We start from the raw sequence: 27,633 nt of genomic DNA, 5'->3' as shown, positions 1-27,633 counted from the left end.
AGAATGAAGAAAATCCTACATGCCTGTTTTAACTAATTGAACTTGAACTAGGGGTGCCTCTCCATCCTAAAGAGACTCTCTAGTATGGATGCAATATACACACATCTGTGGTTAGCAGAACATTCTCTATTGCCAGAATATTGTGATTGTCCCCTCCCCTCTCATCTCCACTCAACTTCTCTGAAGGGGCCAGAAATCCCCGCCAAAGAAGCAGGTGCCCTTCTAATGTGGTCACTACCTCTGGTCCACGCAATGTCACAAAAAGCCAGATACAACTCATATAACCTCTGCTACTCCCAACTGTCCAGCAGGAATCATGGAAAGCCTTCAGAGAACAACCTGGCAACAAGTGTGCCAGTTTTAACATCTGAGTTTCAGAAACATGGTTAAAAAAAAAAAAAATTGGCAAAATGGCATTTTTCTCAGAGTCCCTTGATCTCTCTTCAGATAGTCTATGTATTTAAAATGCCCACCATACCTATATATTATCTAAATGACATCTATTACACATTCTGGATAGAAATTTTTCAGCAACATGGTTGTCAATCAGGTTATAAAAGAAATAATATAGCTACTGATATTATTACTCAAAACGGAGATGTTTTAAATCTAAAATAAACCAGATTTTGGCTATTGAAATAATGGTCACTTCTAAACAATGCCAGCTTGGATCACATGGGTCAAGAACACTGAATCCAAAGGAACTGGCAGAGACTTCTGGGAACTTTGATCCTTTCTCATGTTGAACATGTGAAACTTGAAGCTAATCACAGGCATACAACTACTCACTACCTAAGAAAACGCATGTAATCAACTTGCATGGTCTTGGAACAGACAACAGAGCTCTGTTTGTGACAGTAAGCATGAAAGGTAAAGCTTCACTGCTCCAGTGAAACTACTCTTATGGGGCTCTCCAATGGATACCACGTTTCTAAAACCAAGGGGTAGTAGGCTGAATAACGGCTACCCAAAGATATCGAGTCTTAATCCTGAAGTTACCTGACTTGGGGGGTGGAGGGTCCTTTCCAAATTAATTAATGATTTTGAGATGAGATTACCCTGGATTATCCAGGTGAACCCTAAATGACATCACAAGAGAGAGAGTCAAAGAACATTTTTATAAGGGAGTAGCAAAGGGAATTCAGAAAGACACCCAGAGTAAACAGCCACGTGAAGATGGAGGCAGAAGCTGGAGTAACAGGGTTACAAGCCCATGAATGCTGGGGCAGCTCCCAGAAGCTGGAAGAGGTGAGGAATGGATTCTCCCTCAGGGCTATCCTGGAAGGAAGGAAGCCCTCCCAGATCTTGGACTTCTAGCCTCCAGAACTTTGAGAAAATAAATGGCTATTATTCTAAGTCACCAACTTTGTGGTAATGTGTTACAGTAGCCTCAGAAAACTAATATACAAGGGTATGTATTCGATCATAGCATATTTCCTCTCAGTAGCATTCAGCCAGATCCATCCTTCTTTCCAGAACACTCTTCATATACCTTCATGTCACTCAAATCCCAGATCAAACAACCCTCTTCCCCCACAACAGCTCCCATTTAGCCACCTTTGCTGCTGCTCCTCCCCTGCAAAGACCCTTAACTGGAGGTCCAGAAACTCAGTCTTCATTACCTCTACTTCTCGTTTAGTAGTGATCTCCCACACTCTTGTGGGTTTAAAATACTGTATCTATACACAAAAGATGCACAAATGTTTACCTTCAATCCCAAATCTCTTTTCCTTGCTCCAAACTCACATATCTAACTGCCTATTTGACATCTCAACATGTGACTCAAACTTAGTATTTCCAATTAGAATTCTCAGTATTTCCCACAAATTTGCCTGACCCATCTTTTCCACTCTATAAATGGAAAACACCTTCTTCCCAGTTGCTCAGATCAAAATTCTAGAAACCTTTTCTTTTTTATTTTTCTTTTTTATTGAGACAGAGTCTAGATCTGTCGCCCAGGCTGGAGTGTAGCATGATTTTGGCTCACTGCAACCTCTGCCTCCTGGGTTCAAGCAATTCTTCATCCTCAGCCTCCCAGGTAGCTGGGATTACAGGCGCCCGCCACCACACCCGGCTAATTTTTGTATTTTTAGTAGAGACGGGTTTTCGCCATGTTGGCCAGGCTGCTCTCAAACTCCTGACCTCAGGTGATCTGCCTGCCTCAGCCTCCCAAAGTGCTGGGATTATAGGTGTGAGCCACCGCACCCGGCAGAAACCATTTTTGATTACCATCCTTCCTGTAGTCTCACAGATAACACTCAGCAAGACGCATTAATTCTACTTACAAATAGACCTCAAATCTATGTATTCCTCTCCTTCCTCAATGCTTCTATGATAGCCACCATTAACTCTCACCTAGGCCACTGTAAATAGCTTTTTATTGGTCTTCTCATTCCCACTCTTGACCCTATACAATTGATTTTTCCACGAAGCCACCATGGTCATCTTTTAAAACAAGTTGGAGCATGTTATTTTCTTGCTTAACACTATCCAACAATTTGCTACTGAGTATAAAACCCAAACTTTTTACCTGGAGAAAAGTTTAAAAACAAAACAAAACAAAAAGCCTGGAAATCTCCTTGTGATCTGACTCTGCCTACTTCCCCTCTTCCTCTCTTATCATTCTGCCCCCTCACTCACCACATTTCAACCACACTTGCCTTGTCTCTGTTCCCCAACTGTGCTGCAGGGCTCGTGCCCATGTTGTTCTCTCTACCCCCAAATCACTGTAATGCTGTCTCTTTCTTGTTACTCATAATCTAGTTCAAACCTCCTCAGTTGCCTTCCCTTGACAACCCAATTTATTTTTTTATTTTTTGTTTTTTTGAGACTGGGTCTCATTTTATTGCCCAGGCCAGAGCGCAGTGGCACAATCATAGCTCACTGCAGCCTTGACCTCCAAGGCTCAAGCCATCCTCCCGCTATAGCCTTCCAAGTAGATAAGACTCTAGGCACGCATTAGTCCATTATTTTTTGTAAAGATGGGGTCTTGCTTTGCTGCCCAGGCTGATCTCAAACTCCTCAGCTCAAGTGATCTTCCCACCTCAGCCTTCCAAAGTGCTGGGATTACAGGTGTGAGCCACAACTCCTGTGGCCTGACTACCCGATTTAAATCAGTTCCTCTTCCTGTTTCCTTCTTTCACAACACATCATTCTTCGATAGCTCACTGCATGCCTGTTTGCCCGCTATCTTTCACCACTAGAATGTAAGTGCCATAAGAGCAAAGACTCCTTTGGTCACTCTTGGTTGGTATTTAACAGGTATCCAATAAATGCTTGTTAAATGAAGAAATGAAATCTCTTTTGCAGGCCTGAACCATTAAAAAAGCAAACAAACAAAAAAAAAACACCTAGGTAGATATTTTAAATGTATTCTGTAGAGGTCAAACACCAGCTAGAAGACAGGTTCTCCACAATTCCTGTGGCTGTCAGCCTGTCATCTTTCTGGAGCTCTGTCACAATGCATTACCTATGGCTGGTAGACAACGTCACCCTATGTATCTGGCCATGATCTGTCACTCAGGAGATAACAGGTGGCAAACACTTTTAAAAGTTTCTTTCTAAGGAGATACAGTGAGAAATCCACTTAAATTTTTTTCTTTTTCTAATAAATAATGTTTAATAGTATGTTCTGGTTTTGCAAATACATACCCCTTGAACAGAATGTAGAAAAAAAACAAAAAAAAACTCATTTATAATTCCCCAAAATAAGAAATACTTATCTTTTTAGATAGATATCCATAATTCAGAATTTATTATATTGACAGTATTGGTTGTTATATGGTATGTTCATAGGTGTTCATTTTATTATGCTTCATACCATATGTACACATTACATACAGTCATGTACTGCATAATGATACTTTCATCAATGACAGATCACATACACAATGGAAGTTCCATAAGATTATAATGCAGCCAAAAACGTCCTATCACCTAGTGGCATCATAGCTGTAGTGTTAGAGCAACACAGTAAACAAACAGACTGTGCTGCCAGTCACATAAAAGTCTAGTACATACAATTATGTATAGTACATAATACTTGATAAAAAATGATAAACAACTATGTGATTGGTTTGTGTATTTACTATACTTTATATCATTATTTTAGACTGTAATTCTTCTACTCACTAAAAACAGAAGAGGAAGAAGTAGTTGTTAACTGTAAAGCAGCCTCAGGCAGCTTGTTCAGGAGGTATCCAGAAGAAGGCGTTGTTATCATGGAGATGACAGCTCCATACCAGTCACTACACCTGAAGACCTTCCAGTGGGAAAAGATGTGGAAGCAGAAGACTGATGCTCCTGACTCTGTGCAGGCCTAGGCTAATTGTGTGCATGTCTGTATGTTGGGGCCTAATTAAAAAGCTTTAGAAGCAAAAAATAAAATATTGTTTAAATAAAGGTGCCAGGCCTGGTGGCATGCACCTGTTGTAGTCCCAGCTACTCAGGAGGCTGAGAAGGAAGGATCACTTGAGCCCAGGACTTTTGAGTCCAGCCTGGGCAACACAGTGAAACTCTGTCAAGCAATAAGTAAAGAAAACTTATAGAATAAGGATATAATGAAAATATTTTTGTGTAACTATATGCTTGTGTTTTAAGCTAAGTGTGATTACAAAAGAGTCTTAAGTTTAAAAATTTTTTAAGTTTATAAGGTAAAAAAGTTATAGTAAGCTAAAGCTAATTTATTATTAAAGAAAATTTAAAAATAAACTTGGTATAGCCTAAGTGTACAGTGTTTGCAACATCTACAGTAACATAATGTCCTAGGACCCTCACATTCACTCACTACTCATTCACTGACTCACCCAGAGCAATTTCCAGTCTTGCAAGCTCCATTCATGGTAAGTGCCTGGGACAGGTGTACACTTTATCTTTCACGCCATATTTTTACCATACCTTTTCTAGGTTTAGATACACAAATACAACTGCCTACAGTATTCAATATAGTAACATGTTCTACAGGTTTGCAGCCTAGGAGCAACAGGCTACATCATATAGTGTAGGTGTAGAGTAGGCTATACCACCTAGGTTTGTGTAAGGACACTCTATGATGTTCAACATTGTTTCCGCAATGAAACCCACTAACAGCACTCTATGATGTTCAACACTGTTTCCACAATGAAACCGACTAATAGACTATGTCCCCATCATGAAGCAATGCATGACTATTTTCTTTTGTGTATATATAAAAATTTCATAAAGAAATGCATAATGAAAATCTACAGATATCATTTTTTCAATTTACATTTCCATTTAATATTTATACTGCTTATTCTTCAAAAACATATTTGTTGCTCTGTAACAATCCATTACATACTAATACTATAATTTAGTCACACCCTTACTACTGTTGGATGTATAATCATTTTTCCCCAGTTTTTTCTACTATAAATATTTCTATAATGAGCATTTTGGGACTTAAACCTTTAATCATAAATCTGTATCTGAATGGCTTTAACACTGATTGTGAGAAGGAGACCTTACTAGACGAAAAAGTATGATTTTGGTAAGTATTGCAAAATTACATTCCAGGTAAGTTCTATATACTATTTTCAACACATCTTTGCCAACAATATTTTATTTTATCTTATTTTATTTTATTTTATTTTACTTTACTTTATTTATGAGACAAGGCCTGGCTCTATTGCCCAGGCTGGAGTGCAGTGGTGTGATCTCAGCTCACTGCAACCTCCGCCTCCTGGGCTCAAGCCATCCTCAGCCTCCTGAGTAACTGGGACTACAGGTGCATGCCACCACACCCAGCGTGTGTGTGTGTGTGTGTGTGTGTGTGTGTAGAGATGGGGTTTTGCCATGTTGCCAGGCAGGTCTCTGACTAGTCAGCTCAAGCAATCCACCTGCCTCAGCCTCCCAAAGTGCTGGGATTACAGGTATGAACCATTGCACCTGGCCAACACTGTTTGTATTTTTTAATTTTTACTTGAGGGCAGAAATGATTATGTTGTTAAATGTTTCTTCTAATTTTTTTTTCAATTTTGAAGGATATCAATGTTTTAATGACACATAAATTAGCCTTCATGCTAATTCATCTTGGGGAATTAAAGTAACAGTCCTAATTTCTGGGAATTCTAGAAACATCTTATTTATAGTATTTTCCTGACACATACACAAGACTACCACTATCTCTCCCCACTCAAGAGAAACACACACATGCAAAAAACTATTTTAATATAAATATGGAAATTTTTAAAAACTCTGTCACCATATCAATGTTCCTCAACAACCTTTTTTTTGTTTACACAACTGGAAGGAAAAACCTAGGGCACAAGAAAAATAAAGAAAAGCATACAGAAAAATCAGTACCAGCACATAAGTATACCAAGCCCTTCTAGTCCTATGGTCCCTGAACTTCTCCAGACTAGACATGTATCATAAAACTAAAAAAATCTAGACTACAAAGAAAGTTCCCTCTTCAATGAAGGGAATCAATCTGCAAAAACTGTCACATTTCTAAAAACTAGTGTGTAAAAACACAATCTGCAAAAACTAGTCACATTTCTGAATTCAACCTCTTCTAATAGACCAGACAATGGAGGAAAGGGGAGGGAAGGGTAAGAGGACAAAGAGAAGGAGAAGGGGCCGAGGAGTGGGATGGTAAAGGAAAGGAAGGAAAAAACAAACCACAATACCTACTACACACTAAAAATCATCCCAGTTTTCTTAGAGATAAAATTCGATTAAAGACTACTAACAATCTGCTTCCTGCCTCATACACATATAGCCAGAAAAACTAACTTTCTACAGCAGCCAGGAAGCAGCCAACAGCTCTACTAAATCATCACTCTCTACTCACCCTAGGCAAACAAGAAAAAGACCAATTCAAACAGATGACATTCTAGCTGGCAATGACAAAGGAGGCTTTCAACGGTGCAACCAGCCTGTCCAAACTGTTAACACATCACTCTAAATGGTTCAGACCATGTCTGCAAATTTTCTTTTTAAGGAAATATTACAATAATGGAGCTGTTAATAAGGGTGTTAGTTTCTATAATGTAACAATATGGATCCTGCTCACTTTAAAAACTAATTTTAGGCCGGGCACGGTGGCTCAAGCCTGTAATCCCAGCACTTTGGGAGGCCGAGACGGGCGGATCACGAGGTCAGGAGATCGAGACCATCCTGGCTAATACGGTGAAACCCCGTCTCTACTAAAAAAATACAAAAAACTAGCCGGGCGCGTTGGCGGGCGCCTGTAGTCCCAGCTACTTGGGAGGCTGAGGCAGGAGAATGGCGGGAACCCGGGAGGCGGAGCTTGCAGTGAGCTGAGATCCGGCCACTGCACTCCAGCCTGGGCGACAGAGCGAGACTCCGTCTCAAAAAAAAAAAAAAAAAAAAAAAAAACTAATTTTAATGTAACAATTTAGATTCCAAGTGGGCTATTGTAATTAGCAGTGGTTTTAGCATTGTATGCCCAAATTCAAGGACAGCAGAGCAAAATGCCTCGATTTTTGTGTGTTTTAAGTACTTGCACTAAAAGTTATAGTGTATAGATGTAAAACTAGTCACATCATCATCTGTGGCCCTGTATGTATTACTAAAAATTTAGTCCAGCACCATCTAACAATTACAGACAAGATGAGGCATGGCCATCAATAAACTAGTCAAAAGAAGAAGAAAAAAAATTAAAATATAAGAATGAAAGCCCCTGTAGAAAAGGAGAAAAAAATACAATGAAGTGATTAAAATGCCAAATAATTTTTCCACATACGAGAAACTTAATGAGGCTATCAACTCTAACACACCCAATATGTATCAATGATTGCAGCTGTCCCACTATATATCCCCAAACGTAAAATAAGGTTTTCTTCCCTAAAGTTATCTTTCAGAAAGAAGGAACTGCTTTACAATTAAATCCTTACTTTTGAGGCAGACACCAACTATTTTATAGTAAGTACTAACAAGGGCCAAAAAAAAAAAAAAAAAAGCTTCAAGAACAACCTGGAAGTGAGAAAGAGAAATCTAAGCATGCAGTCATGTCCAGGGAAATGAATGGTGTTTGGGATTTCAAAAGAGGAATATAGAGTCACAGTCCCAGAGGCATCTCTCCAGTTAGAGTCTGTGAAAGGCTGAGACAGTAAAGTTCTCATCACTAGTCAGAGACACTAGTCAGACATATTGAGGTATGGAAGGATGTCAAGTCAACTCTAATATTGGATACTTTGTCATGGTTACCACAACAAATTAGTTTTATAAAAAGGGGAGGATACAGTTTTAAACAAAGATTTAATACTTATTTCTAGAGAGTGATTACAAATAGTAGCTGCCATTGAAGAAGGCCTCTGAAGATCTTCCAGAAAGCAGTGCAGTAACAGCCTTGAAATGTGAGGAAGATAATAAATGACGTCAAGATGATGACAACTCTTCTAATGTTACATGAACGAATTCTTGTGGCTTGGGATAAATTTTCCAGTGATCGTAACATTTACAGATTTTAAAGTGCTTTATCTCAAACAACTTGGAGGCTGAAAAATGAATATGATATCCTCTGAAAAACCATGGTCAATAACTTTTAAAATGGCCTGGTAAATATTTAATAATAATTTGGTAAATATTGAAGTCCAATGTCTGTGCAGACATGGAGAATTTAAATCTGTTCATAAATGTGGAAAAACTAACATTTTAAAATTTATATTAGGAGCATATACAAATTACATATAATTTTATATAATCCATGACCTTTAAATATACATGCAGTTACCATCAGGACAAAATGAGTGAACATATATATAAGATCTCTTGGCCCAGCGAGGTGGCTCACGCCTATAATTCCAGCACTTTGGGAGGCCAAGGCGGATCATCAGGTGAGGAGATTGAGACCATCGTGGCCAACATGGTGAAACCCCGTCTCTACTAAAAATACAAAAATTAGCTGGGCGTGGTGGCCCATGCCTATAATCTCAGCTACTCAGGAGGCTGAGGCAGAAGAATCACTTGAACCAGAGTCAGAGGTTGCAGTGAGCCAAGATTGCGCCACTGCACTCCAGCCTGGGCGACAGAGACTCTGTCTCAAAAAAAAAAAAAGGCATTTTTCATGTTTTGAAAACACACAGAAAACTTCCCAACCATCTAGTATGAGAGCAATTACCTGAGAATTAAACTGAGAATGACAAATTTAAGAGCGATAACAATGAGTTATTCTCTGGCCTTATTTTTCTTCTTGCTAACAATGTTGCTTTTGAAAATAGGTGGGGTTGGGGGAACAACAACATTTATGGAGCTTAGAGTACTTTTCCCAAAGTGTGTCAAAATCATTAAATATTCACCTGTCCTACCCAAGTGGCAAATATTTTTGCTTCATCCACTCATCTACTCTCATTAAGATAATTCAGGCTTGCAGAGAGAGGCATTCTTTTATCTATATTTATGGTAAATCAAATCAAAGGCATGATAATTTTAGTGAAAGATGAAAAGTAACCTGAAGTATTATTATTAGATCTTTGTCAGAAAATGTGACATAAACCTGGGAGATGATAGAGTTACAAGGGTTCAAACTACAAGGTTAAACAGGCTAGAAAAGAAGCTGTATGGCTGAGAAAGACAAGCACAAGGCACTTATAGAAGCTGGAGGATATCCAAGTAAAGACATCTACACAGGCCAGGCACGGTGGCTCACACCTGTAATCCCAGCATTTTGGGAGGCCGAGGTGGGAGGATCATGAGGTCAGGAGATAGAGACCATCCTGGCTAACATGGTGAAACCCCATCTCTACTAAAAATACAAAAAATTAGCCTGGCGTGGTGGCAGGCACCTATAGTCCCAGCTACTTGCCAGGCTGAGGCAGGAGAAGGGCATGAACCCAGGAGGCAGAGCTTGCAGTGAGCCAAGATCGCGCCACTGCACTCCAGCCTGGACAATAGAGACTTCATATCAAAAACAAAAACAAAAACAAAAAAGACTTCTACACGATGCAACATTTCTGTTCATGTCATTCAGGAAAGATAAAAATACCAACAGAACATCTACAAAACATGGAGGAGGAGAAATCAATATCTAGCAATATGCACATAGAAGAAAAATTTTAATGTATACATAATGTCACTGACATATTTTTTAAATGTCATTTGTACTTCAACATCTTTCATTTGTTCAAATTCCAAACATTTTATACCTTACATCAATCAACTAGGCCATTCTCAGGGAGTTCGTGAAAGAGTCAGGATACCACACCTACAATGAAACTAGAGAAGGAATGGTTGAAAGGTGATGGCAGAAAATAAACTGCTTTCCTTATTCCCAGTCCAATGCTCACTGACAAGTAAAGTTCAAAGTTCAAAATATCCATTTCCTATTTTAATTATTCATCACAAAATACAAGATTGACCAGAGTTTGCAAAAGAAAATTCTCTGGTTATAACCCCCAGCAAAAAAACAGAAGGGAACTCAAGAGTACATCTTTTCTATCTCTGCCCCAAAAAGACTTAAAGTATTCCTGTTCTACAATCACCAGAGATTCTATTGCTTCTTGTGTATCATATTTCATTGCCCTTGTAATCATAAATTTCTAATGTCCAACACACATTCCTCCCACTGTTGTAAACTCCTTTATAATTCTGTCTTCAGGGTAAAAACAGTTGCTACAGGGGTAGTGTTAAGAGCAATGACCTGGTAAGAAAGGGCTTAGTTTGAACGTGGGACCTCGCAACTGGGTTTTGTCACCCATTAAAATAAAGTGAGCTACTTAGACCAGTGACTGCTAATGTTCTATAAATCTATGATCACACAATGATATACAGTAGTCCCCCATTATCCTTGGGGGATACATTTCAAGACTCCCAGCAGAAGCCTGAAATCACGGATAGTACTGAACTCTATATACACTGTGTTCTTCCTATACAAACAGATTTCCTAATTTATAAATCTAATACAGTAGAAGATTAACAACAATACTTAACAGAACAATTTTAACACTATGTCAGCATCACTATGTTTGTGCTTTGGGGCCATTATTAAGTAAAACAGGATTACTTAAACACAAGCACTGAGATATCATGACAGATACCATGACAGTCTACCTGATAACCAAGACAGCTACTAACAGGCAGGTAGTGCATACATAGTGTGGTTATGCTGGAGAAGGGGATGATTCACCACCAGGGCAGGATACAGCAGAACAGCATGAGATGTCATGATGCTATTCAGAATGGTGTGCAACTTAAAACTTACGTTTATTTCAGGAGTTTTCCATTTAATACTTTCACAACATGGCTGACTGCAGGTAGCAGAAACTGCAAAATGTGAAAACATGGATAAAGGGAGACCACTATAATTATACATGGCATACCCTTTTTCTTTTTTTTTTTTTTTTTTTGAGACAGAGCCTTGCTCTTTCACCAGGCTGGTGTACAGTGGTGTGATCTTGGCTCACCGCAACCTCTGCCTCCAGGGTTCAAGCAATTCTCCTGCCTTAGCCTCCTGAGTAGCTGGGATTACAGGCACGTGCCACCACGCCCAGCTAATGTTTTTTTATTTTTAGTGGAAACAGGGTTTCACCGTGTTAGCCAGGATGGTCTTGATCTCCTGACCTCGTGATCTGCCCACCTTGGCCTCCCAAAGTGCTGGGATTACAGGTGTGAGCCACCGCACCCGGCTGGCATACCTGGTTTTATAGCACTATAGTTAACCACACTTTGGAGGTATTGCACTTTTTACAAGTTGAGGGTTTATGGAAACCCTGCATTGAGCAAGTCTTATGTTCCAACAGCATGTGCTTACTTCATATCTGTTTCACATTTTGCATCTATTTGATTCTTCTCTCTTTTCTTATTTATTAGTCTTGCTAGCAGTCTATCTTTTCAAAAAACCAGCTCCTGGATTCACTGATTTTTTGAAGGGTTTTTTGTGTCTCTATCTCCTTCAGTTCTGTTCTGATCTTAGTTATTTCTTGCCTTCTGCTAGCTTTTGAATGTGTTTGCTCTTGCTTCTCTAGTTCTTTTAATTGTGATGTCAGGGTGTCAATTTTAGATCTTTCCTGCTTTCTCTTGTAGGCATTCAGTGCCATAAATTTCCCTCTACACACTGCTTTAAATGTGTCCCAGAGATTCTGGTATGTTGTGTCTCTGTTCTCATTGGTTTCAAATAACATCTTTATCTCTGCCTTTATTTCGTTATATACCCAGTAATCATTCAGGAGTAGACTGTTCAGTTTCCATGTAGTTGAGTGGTTTTGATTGAGTTTCTTAGTCCTGAGTTCTAGTTTGATTGCACTGTGGTCTGAGACAGTTTGTTATAATTTCTGTTCTTTTACATTTGCTGAGGAGTGCTTTACTTCCAACTATGTGGTCAATTTTGGAGTAAGTGCAAAGTGGTGCTGAGAAGAATGTATATTCTGTTGATTTGGTGTGGACAGTTCTGTAGATGTCTATTAGGTCCACTTGGTGCAGAAGTGAGTTCAATTCCTGGATATTCTTTTTAACTTTCTGTCTCGTTGATCTGTCTAATGTTGACAGTGGAGTGTTAAAGTCTCCCATTATTATTGTGTGGGAGTCTAAGTCTCTTTGTAGGTCTCTAAGGACTTGCTTTATGAATCTGGGTGCTCCTGTATTGGGTGCATATATATTTAGGATAGTTAGATCTTCTTGTTGAATTGATCCCTTTACCATTATGTAATGGCCTTCTTTGTCTCTTTTGATCTTTGTTGGCAGCAAGTCTGTTTTATCAGAGACTAGGATTGCAACCCCTGCCTTTTTTTATTTTCCATTTGCTTGGTAGGTCTTCCTCCATCCCTTTATTTTGAGCCTATGTGTGTCTCTGCACATGAGATGGGTCTCCTGAATACAGCACACTGATGGGTCTTGACTCTTTATCCACTTTGCAAGTCTGTGTCTTTTCATTGCAGCATTCAGCCCATTTACATTTAAGGTTAATATTGTTATGTGTGAATCCTGTCATAATGATGTTAGCTGGTTATTTTGCTCATTAGTTGATGCAGTTTCTTTCTACCACTGACAGTCTTTACAATTTGGCCTGTTTTGGCAGTGGTTGGTACTGGTTGTTCCTTTCTATGTTTAGTGTTTCCTTCAGGAGCTCTTGTAGGGCAGGCCTGGTGGTGACAAAATCTCTCAGCATTTGCTTGTCTGTAAAGGGCTCTGTTTCTCCTTCACTTATGAAGCTTAGTTTCGCTGGCTATGAAATTCTGGGTTGAAAATTCTTTTCTTTAAGAATGTTGAATACTGGCCCCCACTCTCTTCTGGCTTATAGAGTTTCTGCCGAGAGATCCATTGTTAGTCTGATGGACTTCCCTTTGTGGGTAACCCGACCTTTCTCTCTGGCTGCTGCCTTAACATTTTTTCCTTCATTTCAACTTTGGTGCATCTGACTATTATGTGTCTTGCTTGGAGTTGCTCTTCTCAAGGAGTATCTTTGTGGCGTTCTTGGTATTTCCTGAATTTGAATGTTGGCCTGCCTTGCTAGGTTGGGGAAATTCTCCTGGATAATATCCTGCAGAGTGTTTTCCAACTTGGTTCCATTCTCCCCGTCACTTTCAGGTATACCAATCAGACGCAGATTTGTTCTTTTCACATAGTCCCACATTTCTTGGAGGTTTTGTTCGTTTCCTTTAACTCTTTTTTTCTCTAAACTTCTCTTCTCGCTTCATTTCATTCATTTGATCTTCAATCACTGATACCCTTTCTTCCAGTTGATCACATGGGCTACTGAAGCTTGTGCATTCGTCACATAGTTCCCGTGCCATGGTTTTCAGCTCCATCAGGTCATTTAAGGACTTCTCTACGCTGGTTATTTTAGTTAGCCATTCGTCTAATCTTTGTTCAAGGTTTTTAGCTTCTTTGCGATAGGTTCGAACTTCCTCCTTTAGCTTGGAGAAGTTTGATCGTCTGAAGCCTTCTTCTCTCACATTTTGATAAGGTTCGCAATATTTCAAACATTTTCATTATTATTACATCTACAATGGTGAGCTATGATCAGTGTCTTTAATGTTACTATTGTCATTGTTTTGGGACACCATAAACTATGCCCATACAAGCCAACAAACTTTTTTTTTTTTGTAAGTTAAAAAAACACAGCGGCCGGGCGCAGTGGCTCATGCCTGTAATACCAGCACTTCGGGAAGCCAGGATGGGCGGATCACCTGAGGTCAGGAGTTTGAGACCAGCCTGACCAACGTGGTGAAACCCCGTCTCTACTAAAAATATAAAATTAGCCAGGCATGGTGGTGCATGCCTGAAATCCCAGCTACTCGGGAGGCTGAGGCAGGAGAATCGCTTGAATCTGGGAGGCAGTGGTTGCAGTGGGCTGAGGTCGTGCCACTGTACTCCAGCCTGGGCAAAAAGAATGAAGCTCCATCTCAAAAAATAAACAAACAAAACATTTTTAAAAAACACACAGCATCAGAGGAGAGTGCAAATGCAGCCTCCCACTACCACAAATTATGCAGTCAAGTTTCTCATGTTTGGAAAACTGCAGGGGTCAGCACATCCAGAGTGCAATGGATAAGCCCAAGACAGCAAACTTCATCAATAAATGTGTGTTCTGATCACTCTGCCACTGGCCATTCCTCCATCTCTCTACCATTTTCTTGGGACAATATTAAAATTAGGTCAATAATGCTACAATGTCCTCTAAGTGTTCAACTGAAAAGAGTCACACATCTCTTACTTTAAATCAAAAACTAGAAATGATTAAGCTTAATGAAAAAGGCATGTTGAAAGCCAAGACAGGCCTAAAGCTAGCCCTCTTACGCCAGTTAGCCAGGTTGTGAATGCAAAGAAAAAGTTCTGAAGGGAAAATTAAAATGCTACTCCAGTGAACATACAAATATGGAGAAAGTTCTAGTGATCAAGACAGAAGATTAAACCAGCCACAATATTCCCTTAAACCAAATCCTAATCCAGAGCAAGAGCCTAACTCTCTTCAGTTCTATAAAGGCTGACCGAGAGAAGTGAGGAAGCTGCAGAAGAGAAGTCTGAAGATAGCAGAAGTTGGTTCATGCAGCTTAAAAAAAAAAAAAAAAGCCATTTCCATAACAAAAATGCAAGGTGAAGCAGCAAGTGCTGTTGTACAAGCTGGAACAAGTTATCCAAAAGATCTAGCTAAAATGAAGGTGGCTACACTAAACAGCAGATTTTCAATGTCGATCAAACAGTCTTACACTAGAAAATGATGCTACAGAGAACTTTACAGTTAGAAAGGATAAGTCAATGCCGGGCTTCAACATTTCAAAGAATCAACTGATTCTCTCGTTAAGGGCTAAGGCAGCTGGTGACTTTAAGTTGAAGCCAGTGATCAGTTACCATTCCAAAAATCCTAGGGCCCTTAAGAATTATGGGTCACACCTGGCCAGGCACGGTGGCTCACACCTGTAATCCTAGCAGAGGAGAGGAGAGGGAAAGGGAGGGGAAGGAGGGGACTGGGGAGGGGAGGAGAGTGGGGAGGGGAGAAGAGAGGGGAGGGGAGGGGAAGAGAGTGGGGAGGGGAGTGGGGAGGGGAGGGGAGTGGGGAGGGGAGGGGAGTGGGGAGGGGAGGGGAGGGGAGTGGGGAGGGGAGTGGGGAGGGGAGGGGAGGGGAGTGGAATGGGGAGCGGAGGGGAGTGGAATGGGGAGCGGAGGGGAGGGGAGTGGAATGGGGAGCGGAGGGGAGGGGAGGGGAGTGGGGAGGGGAGGGGAGGGGAGTGGAATGGGGAGGGGAGGGGAGTGGAATGGGGAGTGGAGGGGAGGGGAATGGGGAGCAGAGGGGAGGGGAGGGGAATGGGGAGCAGAGGGGAGGGGAGGGGAATGGGGAGCAGAGGGGAGGGGAGGGGAGTGGAATGGGGAGCGGAGGGGAGGGGAGTGGAATGGGGAGCGGAGGGGAGGGGAGTGGAATGGGGAGTGGAGGGGAGGGGAATGGGGAGCAGAGGGGAGGGGAGTGGAATGGGGAGCGGAGGGGAGTGGAATGGGGAGTGGAGGGGAGGGGAATGGGGAGCAGAGGGGAGGGGAGGGGGAGGGGAGAGGAGTGGGGAGGGGAGGGGAGAGGAGTGGGGAGGGGAGAGAAGAGGGACAAATTATGGGTCACACCTGTGATCCCAGTGATCCCAGCACTTTGGGAGGCCAAGGCAGGCTGATCACTTGAGGCCAGGATTTCGAGACCAGCCTGGCCAACATGGCAAAACCACACCTCTACTAAAAATACAAAAATTCGCCAGGTGTGGTGGTATACACCTATAATCCCCGATACTCAGGTGGCTGAGGCAAGAGAATCACTTGAACACAGGATGCAGAGGTTGCAGTTAGCCAAGATGACACCACTGCACGCTGGCACTCCAGCCTGGGTTACAGAACGAGACCCTGTTTCAAAAACAAAAACAAAAAACAACAACTATGCTAAATCTACTCTGCCTGTGCTCTAGGGACGAAACAACAGGGTCTGGAAGATAGCACATCTGTTTACAGGATGGTTTACTGAATATTTTAAGCCCACTGTTGAGAACTACTGCTCAGAAAAAAAGATTCATTTCAAAATACTGCTGCTCACTGACAACACACCTGGTCGCCCAAGAGTTCTGATGGAGATGCACAAGGAGATGAATGTTGTTTTCATGCCTGCAAACACAACATTCATTCTGCAGCCCACGGATCAAGGAATCACTTCAGCTTTCAAGTCTTATTAAGAAATACATTTCATAAGAATATAGCTGCTGGCCAGGCACAGTAACTCACACCTGTAATCCCAGCACTTTGGGAGGCTGAGGTGAGATCACCTGAGGTCAGGAGTTCAAGACCAGCCTGGACAACATGGCGAAACCCCATCTCTACTAAAAATACAAAAAAAAAAAAAAAAAATTAGCCAGGCATGGTGGCCTGTGCCTACAGTCCCAGCTATTCAGGAGGCTGAGGCAGGAGAATCACTTAAACCCAGGAGGCGGAGGTTGCAGTGAATCAAGATCACACCATTGCACTCCAGCCTGGTCAACAAGAGTGAAACTCCGTCTCCAAAAAGAAAGAATATAGCTCCCATAGACAGTGATTCTTCTGATGAAACTGGCCAAAGTAAATAGAACATTTTCTGGAAAGGACTGACCATTCTAGTTGCCCTTAAGAACATCTGTGATACCTCTTCATGGGAAAAGGTCAAAAAAGCAACATTCACAGAAGTTTGGAAGTTGATTCCAACTCTCATGGATAGCTTTGAGGGGTTCCAGATTTCAGTGGAGGAAATAAGTGCAGATGTGGTGTAAACAGCAAGAGAAGTAGAATCAGAGGTAGAGCCTGAAGATGTGAATCACTGCAATGTCATAATAAAATCTAAATGAATGAGCAATGAATGAAACTGGTTTCTTGAGATAAATCTCCTCTGAAGATGTTGTAAACACTGTTGAAATAACAAAGGATTTAGAATATTACATAAACTCAGCTGATAAAGCAGCAGCAGGGTTTGAGAGGACTGATTCCAATTCTGAAAGGAGTTCTACTGTGGGTAAAATGCTATCAAACAGCATTACATTTTATAGAGAAATCTTTCATAAAAAAGAGGCAACTGATGCAGCAAACTTCACTGTTGTCTTATTTTAGGAAACTGCCAGAGCCCCCACCCAGCCTTTAGCAACCACCACCTTGATCAAGGCAAGATCCTCCACCAGCAAAAAGCTGTGCTTCACTGAAGGTTCAGATGATTGTTAGCAGATTTTTAAGCAAAAGTATATTTTAATTAAAGTATGTACATTTTTTAGACATAATGCTGTTACACACTTAACAGATAACAGTATAGTGTAAACATAACCTTTATATGTACTCAGAAATCAAAAAATTTGTGTAACTTGTGCTATACTGTGGTGGTCAGGAACAAAAACTGCAGTATCCGTAAGGTATGCCTGTATAATCTATTAAGAGAATTACTAAACTTCCTCGTATTTCTAAGCTAAGTATCTACTATAACATTCAGCTACAGGACTATTTACTAGTTTTTCAGACAGTATTCTCACTCAGAACATTTCTTTCTGATATCCCTGTCATATGCTTACACTGTGAAATACTAAGTACAGTGAAGCCCTGTAACTTCCATAAGCACCATTCCAATTATATGACTTCTTATCAATGGTTTTGAATGCAAAGGCATTATCAGCTTAATGATAACCCACAACACTCGGACCAACTACAAAAGCATTATCAATGACCCTTATTTAACTGGTTTTCTTAGCACTTTGGGATACTTTGTGCTATCACGTGTAGTACAAACTCTACCCCCATACCAAATTTCAACAATGATTTACTTTCCTTAAGAAAATTATCTTGCCCTGATCTAGCTAAATGCCATATGTATATTCGCCAACTTTCCTAAACAATCAGGTATTCTGAAATTTAATCAAGTTTTCTATTGAGCCACCTATTCAATTTGATGCCATTTCACAATCTTAATGAGCATACACTGTGCGCTACCATCTAAGACTCTGGTGGAAGTATTAAAAAGCACTGGGATCAGGATCCGACTGACAGAATTCAACTCAGAGTGCATGGTCCCCCTCCTCAGTGCTGGGGACTGATGCTGAGCCACAGGTAATTGTTCTCAGAGGATACTGATAGTCCTAGGTCAGTCTACCTTCTTAGCCATAAAACTTGCCACCTCTCACAAACATATGCTACCTACACCATCTCACACACACACACACACACACACAGACTGTAAGCTGGCAGAAAACAGATCCATAGCAACCAACCTACATTAGGCACCCTAATGTAGTGTTTCTTGGCAACACTCTACTCAACTGACTGTACTAACCTATGGTAGTGAGGCCCCCATAAAACAGGCTGACATAACCACAGCTTGCCAGATGCCATCTCAGGCAGCAAAGCTATTTTTCAATATACAAGCTCATCCACTCCCACCTGTTGAACTGAATGTCTAACAAGAACCAGTGGTTTGTGTTTCCAAGTCTGCCTTATAATTATACCTGTTCCGTTACTGTAGATAATTTAATTAGTTATAACCCAAACCAGTAAGTGCAAAAAGGACACGTTATTTCTATAAAATCTATGTTGACTGCTCTGAACAGATCAAAAGACATACTGCCAAGCATGGCCAAGACAACTGGGATGTATACAAATCATAAAAATCTGGAAAAATTATACAAAGAAAAGGAAACAGTCAACAGAGTAAAGACACAACCTGCAGAATGAAAGAGAATATGTGCAAACCATACTTCTGATGACCATACCTAACATCTAAAATACACAAGGAGCTCAACTCAATAGCAAGAAAACAGATAACCCAATTTTAAAAATGGTCAAATGATCTGAATAGACATTTCCCAAAAGACGACATACAAATAGCCAACAGGTACACGAAAAAGTATTCAACATTAATAATCACCAGATAAATGCAAATTAAAACTGTAGTGGAATAGTTATCACCTCACTCCTGTTAGATGGCCATGATCCAAAAAGACAAGAAATAATAAGTGTTGGCAAGGATATGGGGAAAAAGGGAACCCTTGTACACTATTGATTGGAATTAGTACACCCAATACGGAAAACAGTATATTAAAATTAAAAATAGAAATACCAGTGGAAGTGAGCCAGCAATTCCACTTCTGGGTATATATCCAAAGGAATGGAATCAGGATGCTGAAGAGGTATCTACACTCCCATGTTCACTGCAGCATTATTCACAATAGCCAAGACATGAAATCAACCTAAGTGCCCATTAATGGATGCATGGATAAAATGTGACATATAAACACAACGGAATACTATTAAGCCTTAAAAGGGAAGGAAATTCTTTCATTTGTAAGAACCTGGAGGACATCATGTTAAGTGAAATAAGCCAGACACAGAATGACAAATACCACATGATCTCATTTACGTGCAGAATGTAAAAGAGTCCAACTCACAGAAGCAGAGAGTAGAATGGGGGGTTGGGGATATGTTCATCAAAAGATACAAAATTTCAGTTAGGAGGAATAAATCCATTGTATGGTGATTATATTTAGTAACAAATTATTGTATACTTGAAAATTGCTAAGAGTAGATTTTAAATGTTCCCACCGCCCAAAAATGATAGGTGTGTGAGGTGTTAATTAGCTTGATTTAGGCATTACAGTGTATACATATATCAAAACACCAAGCTGTACACCATAAACATACAATTTATATTTGTCAGATTTAAAAATGTTTTAATTAAAATATTTTTTAAAATCTAGACAGGGTACCTTCAGATTGCTTCACAAATGTCTTTACTCTCATTTTACTTAATGAAACCAAAACTGGACATTAATTAACAATTACCTAGACACTTACATGCCAGTTACCAACAGGATTAAATGAGTTAAGCATTTTAAACTAGTATATGTTTGACAATTACTAACTCACTGGTATAAACGAGTTAATCACTTTAAACATGTGTTTGACAATTACTGACTCACTGGTATTATCTGCATTTTACAAATGGGGAAACTGAGGCACGGAACTGTCAAGTAACTTGCCTTGGTTCATATGCTAGTAAGAAGAGAGAATGAGGGTTGCAGCCCAGGAGGCCTGGTCTCAGAGGTCACATTTCTACTATGCTAAACTATCACAGACAATGTATTATTTGTGTGGCTTATGCAGAAACAGTGTACGGTTCTCAAATCAGTTGATGACATGCAAAGAACAAGTCATAGACCTACACTGAAAAATGCAAATCATGTAAATTTACGTTTTAAATTAAACACTCAAGTTGTTTTTCAAGATTTCATGCTTTAACACATTTTTTTTTACTTACCTATCAGTTTTATCAATTTGAATAAGAGGCTTCTGCTGTACATTTCCTATGTTCTGGTGTAAGCCAGTCAAAAATCAATGATAGAGCAAAGAGCTACACATTAATTACTGATATTATTGACATGCTATATTCTCTTTTCCCAGGAAAAGAAATATAAGTATTTACAGGCTTGAATGTAACATTTTGAGATTCTACCCATGATTAATCAGCACAACTATAGTATAAGCAATTTCAGAAATGCATAGAACAAAACAGGGAACTCCACCAAAAGCTTTAGCAAAACGTCAAAAAAAAATTCTAAACAAAATTCTTAACATTCAGAAATACATTTAGGCAAAGCACAGCAGCTCATGCCTGTAATCCCAGCACTCTGAGAGGCCAAGTCAGGTGGATAACCTGAGGTAAGGAGTTCAAGAGGAGCCTAGTCAACATGGCAAAACTCCAACTCTACTAAAACTACAAAAATTAGCTGGTCATGGTGGTGCACACCTGTAGTCCCAGCTACTAGGGAGGCCGAGGTAGGAGAATCACTCGAACCTGGGAGGCGGAGGTTGCAGTGAGCTGAGATAGTACCACTGCACCCCAGTCTGGGTGACAGAGCAAGACTCCGTCAAAAAAAAGAGAAAGAACGAGAAAGAGACAGAGAAGGAGAAAGAGAAAGAAAAAGAGAAAGAGGAAGAGGAAGAATGAATGAATGAAAGAACGAAAGAAAGAAAGAAATCTAGTATTGTCAGGTGGATATCTATTCAGAAAGTCTTCCCTCTTAATGGATTCCATTAATTTCTCTACCATCTTGCTGAGTGCTAAAATGCAATCAAGTATCACTGTAAAATCAAAAGTAACTTCTAAACCAAAATCCATCTCCACACTTAACTACCACAACACATTCATAAGTAAATTCCTCTCTGAAAGAGTTAAGTACAAACTACAATGTAACAGACATCTGGGGCATATTTACCCAAGTAAAGAAACCTAAGGAGACAATGTCAAATGTCTTTTCAAATAGTATACAACTTATGAAATTATTTTTTAAAACATTCTCCCAATATAGTAATTATTTCAAGGACCCTGAAACAATCAGGTAAAAAGTTACTGACGAACAAGTTCCCATACGGTTTCAAAGTTTCATCCTACAAATTACTTAATACAAAGAGAAGTCATTCCTTTAGAATCTGGCATTCAATATCTCTAAGCAAGTGATCAAACTTTTCTACACAAGAAAGGGGAGAACCTGACATGTTCACACTAATGGCAATGTACGTTTACATTTTACACTAAAATAAAGCATTTAAGGTATTTTTAGATTTGAGCTATAACTCACTTTTTCACTTAATCACTTAATCACCGGTGTACTAAAATGTACACAACTTCACCTTGATATTAAGAATCCTTGTCAAAATGTTAATCTAAAATGTGGAAGGCTTGTATTCTTCCAGACCTCACTGACAGGAGAAACAAAAAGAAGGGGAACCGTTCTAGATTAAGAGAGACTAAGAGAAATATCAAACCAACTGCGATCCATAAATCATTTGGGGATGTTACATTAGAAAGTGGGGGTGGGAACTACAGAAGACATTTTGGGGACAAGTTTCAATATGGACTATAAAGTAGTTGACATGAGATTACTGTTCATTTTCTTAAGTGTGATAAATGATAATATCATGGTTATGTATGTGAATGTCATTCTCAGGAAATTCATGCTGAAATACATAAGAGATAAAGTATAATATCTACAAATGGTTCTGGAAAAGGTATATTTATAGAAAAAGGCAAAGTACAGTAGGCATATGTTAATAGTGAATCTAGGTGAAGAGTAAATAGGTGTTTGTTATACTATTTACTTCAATCTTTCTGTGGGGTTTAAATTTTTCAGAATAAAAAGCTGAAAGAGGATGTCCTCACAAAGACTTGTACTTGAATGTTCATTATGCATAATAGCTAAAAACTAGAAATGATCCAAACCCCCATCAACTTGTGAATGAATAAATAAAATGTGGTATTATTCACAGAATGAAATACTACTCAGTAATAAAAAAAAAAAAAAAAGAACTACAGATACATGCTCCAATACAGATGAACCACAAAAACATGTTCAGTGAGAGAAGCTAGTCACAAAAGACTATACATTATGATTCCACTTACGAGAAATACTCAGAAAAAGCAAATCAAGAGTAACAGAAAGCATCAGAGTTCACCAAGGGGTGGGAACAGAAAATGACTTCCAAAAGGCCTGAAAACTTTTCAGAAGGATAGAAATGTTCTAATATTGCATTGTGTTAATTGTGGTACAATGCTGTAAGTTTACTAAAAAATCACTGACCTACAAACAGTTAGAATGGGTGTATTTTATGGTATGTAAATTATACCTCAGTAAAGCTGTCAACAAAAAAGTTGGGAGAGGAACATTCTATGATCTGAAAAAAAAAATCAATGTAAAACAATATTTTGGAAAGGAATAAATCTGATAATTTGTTAGTGCAGACGGAGTCAGTGCAAGCATAGAATCAGGCATCAGGCTAAGCTATAAAATAAAAATAGTTTCATTTCTACAAAAAAAATACATTAAAAGGAAGCATCCAATAAAAGTTTACTTAAAATGTAATGAAGTCCAGTCCTTAATTTTATATTCCAAAATAAATTTTTATATTACCAAGTATATATTTCCAAATAAGGCCCCTAGAGAAGAATACATAAATTAATTTCATAATCAAAAGACTGCTTTCAACAACAAAAAGACACCCCAATTAAACAGTGGGCAAAGCACTTGAACAGCCAATTCTTCAAAGAAAAGATATGAATGGTCAAAAATCACAGGTAAAGATGCCGTCATTAGCCATCAGCAAAATGCAAATCAAAACCACAATAAGATACACTTCATATCTACTAGGATGGCTATAAAATTTAACTTAAAAAAAAAAAAAAACAGAAAGTCAGTGTTGCCCAGTATGTGGAGAAACTGGAACCCTCATACATTGCTAAAGGAGTATAAAATGGTACAGCCACTGTGGAAAAACAATTTGGCGTTCCTCAGTAAATTACACATAGAATTACCACAAGACCTAGCAATTCCACACCCACGTGTATACCCAAAAAGTGAAAACAGGTTTTCAAACAAAAACTTATACATGCATGTTCGTGGCAGCTCCACTCACACAGCCAAAGGTTGGAAGGGACCTAAATGTCTATCAACTGATTAATGGATAAACAAGGCTGTTATATCCATACAATGGAATGTTGTTCGGTCATTTTAAAAAAATGGAAGCTATGCAGTAAGATACACACAACAACACAGATAAACCCTGAAAGCATTATACAGTGAAAATAGTCATTTTTTATTATTTCACTCATATGAAAGAGACTGAATAGACAAATCCATAAAGACAAAAAATAGATCTGTGGTTGCAAGCGGATACAGAGAAAAGAACAGGAAGTGGCTCCTCAATGGGTACAGATTTCCTTTGGCAGTAGTAAGAATGTTCTCAAACTAGACAGTGATGACTGCACAACACTGACTATACTAAACACCACCGAATGGTTTACTTCAAAATGGTTAAAATGATTTAAAATGGTGTATATTGTAAGTATTATGCCATAATTTAAAAATAAAACTCTGCCTGTGGGTGTACAACATTTTTAACTTGAACTTAATTACTATAACTTTTCTACCTCTTTTGGCTTTTATGTATACCACAGATCATATTATAGGTATGGCAAAATATTAAACATTTACTGAACACTTGCTACATTGCTACAAACAAGATACATGCTAGGAACTTTTTTGAATCTCAGTTAATCCTAAAAAAACTATAAGGTAGGTAGGTATTATCCCCATCTTATGCTTAAGAAATCATGGCTGAGAAATGAGGCAACTTAACTAATAAGCAATACACCCTAACATTTTTAAGATTAACTTAAATATAAAAGGGAATAAACTAAATGGTTTCTAAGGTAACTTCCAGCAATACAACTCCATGAATATGCCACATTTTAAAAATCACCTTCCCCAAAATGTCCTGACAATAGCTTTCCAGTGAAATATATGAACAGAAAGTGAACACTAATCCTAAAAGATCTTTAGTACGACACATGTTAGCATTTCTTTCCTTCTACCAGTATAAAACATTAATTATTAATTACCTTACTGGCTACCATTTCCAGAGAACCCAAAAGGTCCAAGGTGATTGTCACCAAATTTCAAAGTAAATCATGAAAGGTGGTAGCAGAGAAACTGACTGTATGTAAACACCTACAGAAAGGAAATTATTAAAAAATACAGATTCCTAGGCCCCACCCCAGGATCTAGAGAATGAAAATTGTTGGGTCAATGCCCAAGAATGCTTACATTTTTGAAAAAATCCAAGTGGGCAGCTCAGTTTGGGAACTGCCACAGAAAAGTAAAATTTATATTCTGTCAAAGAGGACATACAAGCCCAGTCAAATTATATTGATTTTGGAATACAAGAGTATAGGATTTATAATCTATGTCAGACCTTTTTACCGTACACTGACATTTCAAAGGATATGATTCTACCCCAAATATACTTGAATCTTTGCACTGATTCATTCATGATACTCAACATACCAAACTGTATTTATATTACCTTTAAGAAATCTTTTAGTGATGAATTCCAACTGCTCATATACATAAATGTATTATACGAAATACACACACGTACACGTTAGAAGCCTTACACAACATGTAGCAGGATTCCTGACACTCTAACCCCAAATAGGTTTTAAATAAATAAACACAAGTAAATCCAACATTGACTGACATCCACATTATGTGCCAGGCACTGTTCTAGGTGCTGTGAATATAGCCAAGAATAAGACATATTCTCACAACACTTATTATTAGCAGGGGCATGAGTCACTAAGCAGGCTACTATGAAAGTAATCACCCCTTTTCATCATTTTCCTTATTTTGCTTTTAGAAGTGAACATTCTGCTTCATCCTTCCCTGGGTCATTATATAATTCTCGCTTTGTCATATCAATCCCTTTAAATTCCAGTTCTCATCTTACATGGGGACAATGTACAGCCAGGCAGCCTCTGTCACTATTTCAAAGCAACTGGAAAGCCCCAGAATCCACATTTCCATTGGGCCGAGACTTTCCAATATGCCTAATAATGATACTTTATGACCTAGAAGTTCCAGTGAATTGGTAGTAAGAAAACACTGATTTGCTTCAGTGGCACTGTAATTGGAATGGTGATTAAATGCATCATGTTAAATTTACCCTGGGCCTTTTCCAGTATAGCAAATATAAAATGAGCTATCAGCATCAGCAGAGCCTAAACCACTCCTTTCTTCTAAAATGGTACTTCTCCTGCATGTTTAAGGTGATATGATAGAACTTCCCCCATTAATAATCAGGTGGCATTACATGACAAACTGTATACACCCACACAAGCTTCCACAGGATGCACACTGCCCAACATGGTTTATTCTATTTAGCAACTTGGGACAACCTTATGTATGTCAGAGCGGCACATTTGCACCACTATAGTTAATGGTCTGTCAGCATTTCCATTATAAAGCAATTTTCAAAGGTTTATTGCTCAGCTGAAGAATCTGCTCTGAGCTCAAATTTGGCATTCCAGAAAAGCAAAAACTGTAGGCTATAGTTGTTTATTCCCTTCCAAATAGGCCAAGTAGTTTGTTTCTTTTTAAAGAAAATCTGTCCCTTTATTTCAGAAACTTTGAGACTATCCACAGAACAACAACCTCTCACCTCATAAAGGGACTATTGTTTAGAATAGAAGCTAGCAACTTACAAGGTACAGAGCATAGATTCCAACTTATTTATAGAAAATATTTTCTAAAAAGCAAGCATATTTTTTATGAACTGCACGTTTAAAATTTTCATCAGTCCTACCTTAGTTATTACATTATTCATGCTATTAGAGAGCATGCTCTGCCACTGATACTAAAATCAATGGATGACTTTGAAATTCTCAATTGTTAAACCTCCTTTATCTCTCCCACCCAAGAACCACAGACTACTGACCTAAGGTGAATGTACATACTCTCGCTATTCCATCTTACTCTACTAGTTAAAGGGAATATGCGCTGTCGAAAGCTTGGTAGCAAGAAAGGTGATATGGCAGGTGATATATGGCAGGAGAAGCTTTGAAAATAATTTAGAAAATTCGGGAAATGGATGATTAGCCCCTGAATGATAAAGTTCCCAGAAAACAAATGTGGTAATCTAGATGACAAGTAAATTAGTGATAAACAATTTTATTCAATCTCTGGAAACCGTTCTATTAGTCTGAAAGCTTGCCAGAATATTTCATGTGTCAAAGAAGAAATCAAATATTCCTACATATTTTGTTGTTGACTTTAACTAGAAAGCTTATTTATACCTTAAATTATAGGATTTTTCAATTATATATGTAATTGTAATTCTGATACAAGTTCAGCCAATAAATAAAGAAGTTTGAACATAAAATTGGTTTTCTAAGCTTAAAAATTCTCATAATGTATCAATAAAGACCCTCAAAACTTTCAAAACTTTCAAGACTGGTGATCAAAGCAACCTTTTAAAAATGAATACTTTTTAGAGAAGTGTCAAGATCCATCCTAAATTACTACACACAGCTTGATATGCTTTGCCAATTTTTTAGCTTTATGTTACTCTGAAATTATTACTATTTAAAATAATCTATGAAACTACTTCCAAACTAAGTAACAACATAGGGTAATGTTTGTAAAATGTTAAGTAAATAGGACATGGCCAGTGCAGTCGTTCATGCCTATATACAGTCCCAGCTACCTGGGAGGCTGAAGCAGGAGAATCACCTGAGTCCAGGAATTCAAGTCTAGCCTGGGCAATATAGTGACACATCATCTCTTTAAAAAAAAAAAAAAAAAAGTAAGTAAAAGAAGTTTGTTGCTGCATCTCTATCAGAAAAGAAAAAGTCTA

General features: G+C 38.8%; 1 protein-coding gene and 1 pseudogene across 1 annotated transcript in view; both read right to left on the bottom strand.

Annotated features, from left to right (window-relative positions):
- Window positions 1-27,633, bottom strand: part of ZFAND3 (zinc finger AN1-type containing 3) — a 340,799-nt gene that overhangs the window by 226,918 nt on the left and 86,248 nt on the right. The gene's annotated exons all lie outside the window — the stretch shown is intronic.
- Window positions 14,368-14,521, bottom strand: LOC117088943 (annotated as a pseudogene).

Source organism: Trachypithecus francoisi, unplaced genomic scaffold, assembly GCF_009764315.1.
Source record: "Trachypithecus francoisi isolate TF-2019V2 unplaced genomic scaffold, Tfra_2.0 Lachesis_group10, whole genome shotgun sequence".
Classification (NCBI taxonomy): Eukaryota; Metazoa; Chordata; class Mammalia; order Primates; family Cercopithecidae; genus Trachypithecus; species Trachypithecus francoisi.
The sequence above is the reverse complement of the archived record's forward strand: the minus strand, read 5'-3'. Positions and strand labels throughout refer to the sequence as shown.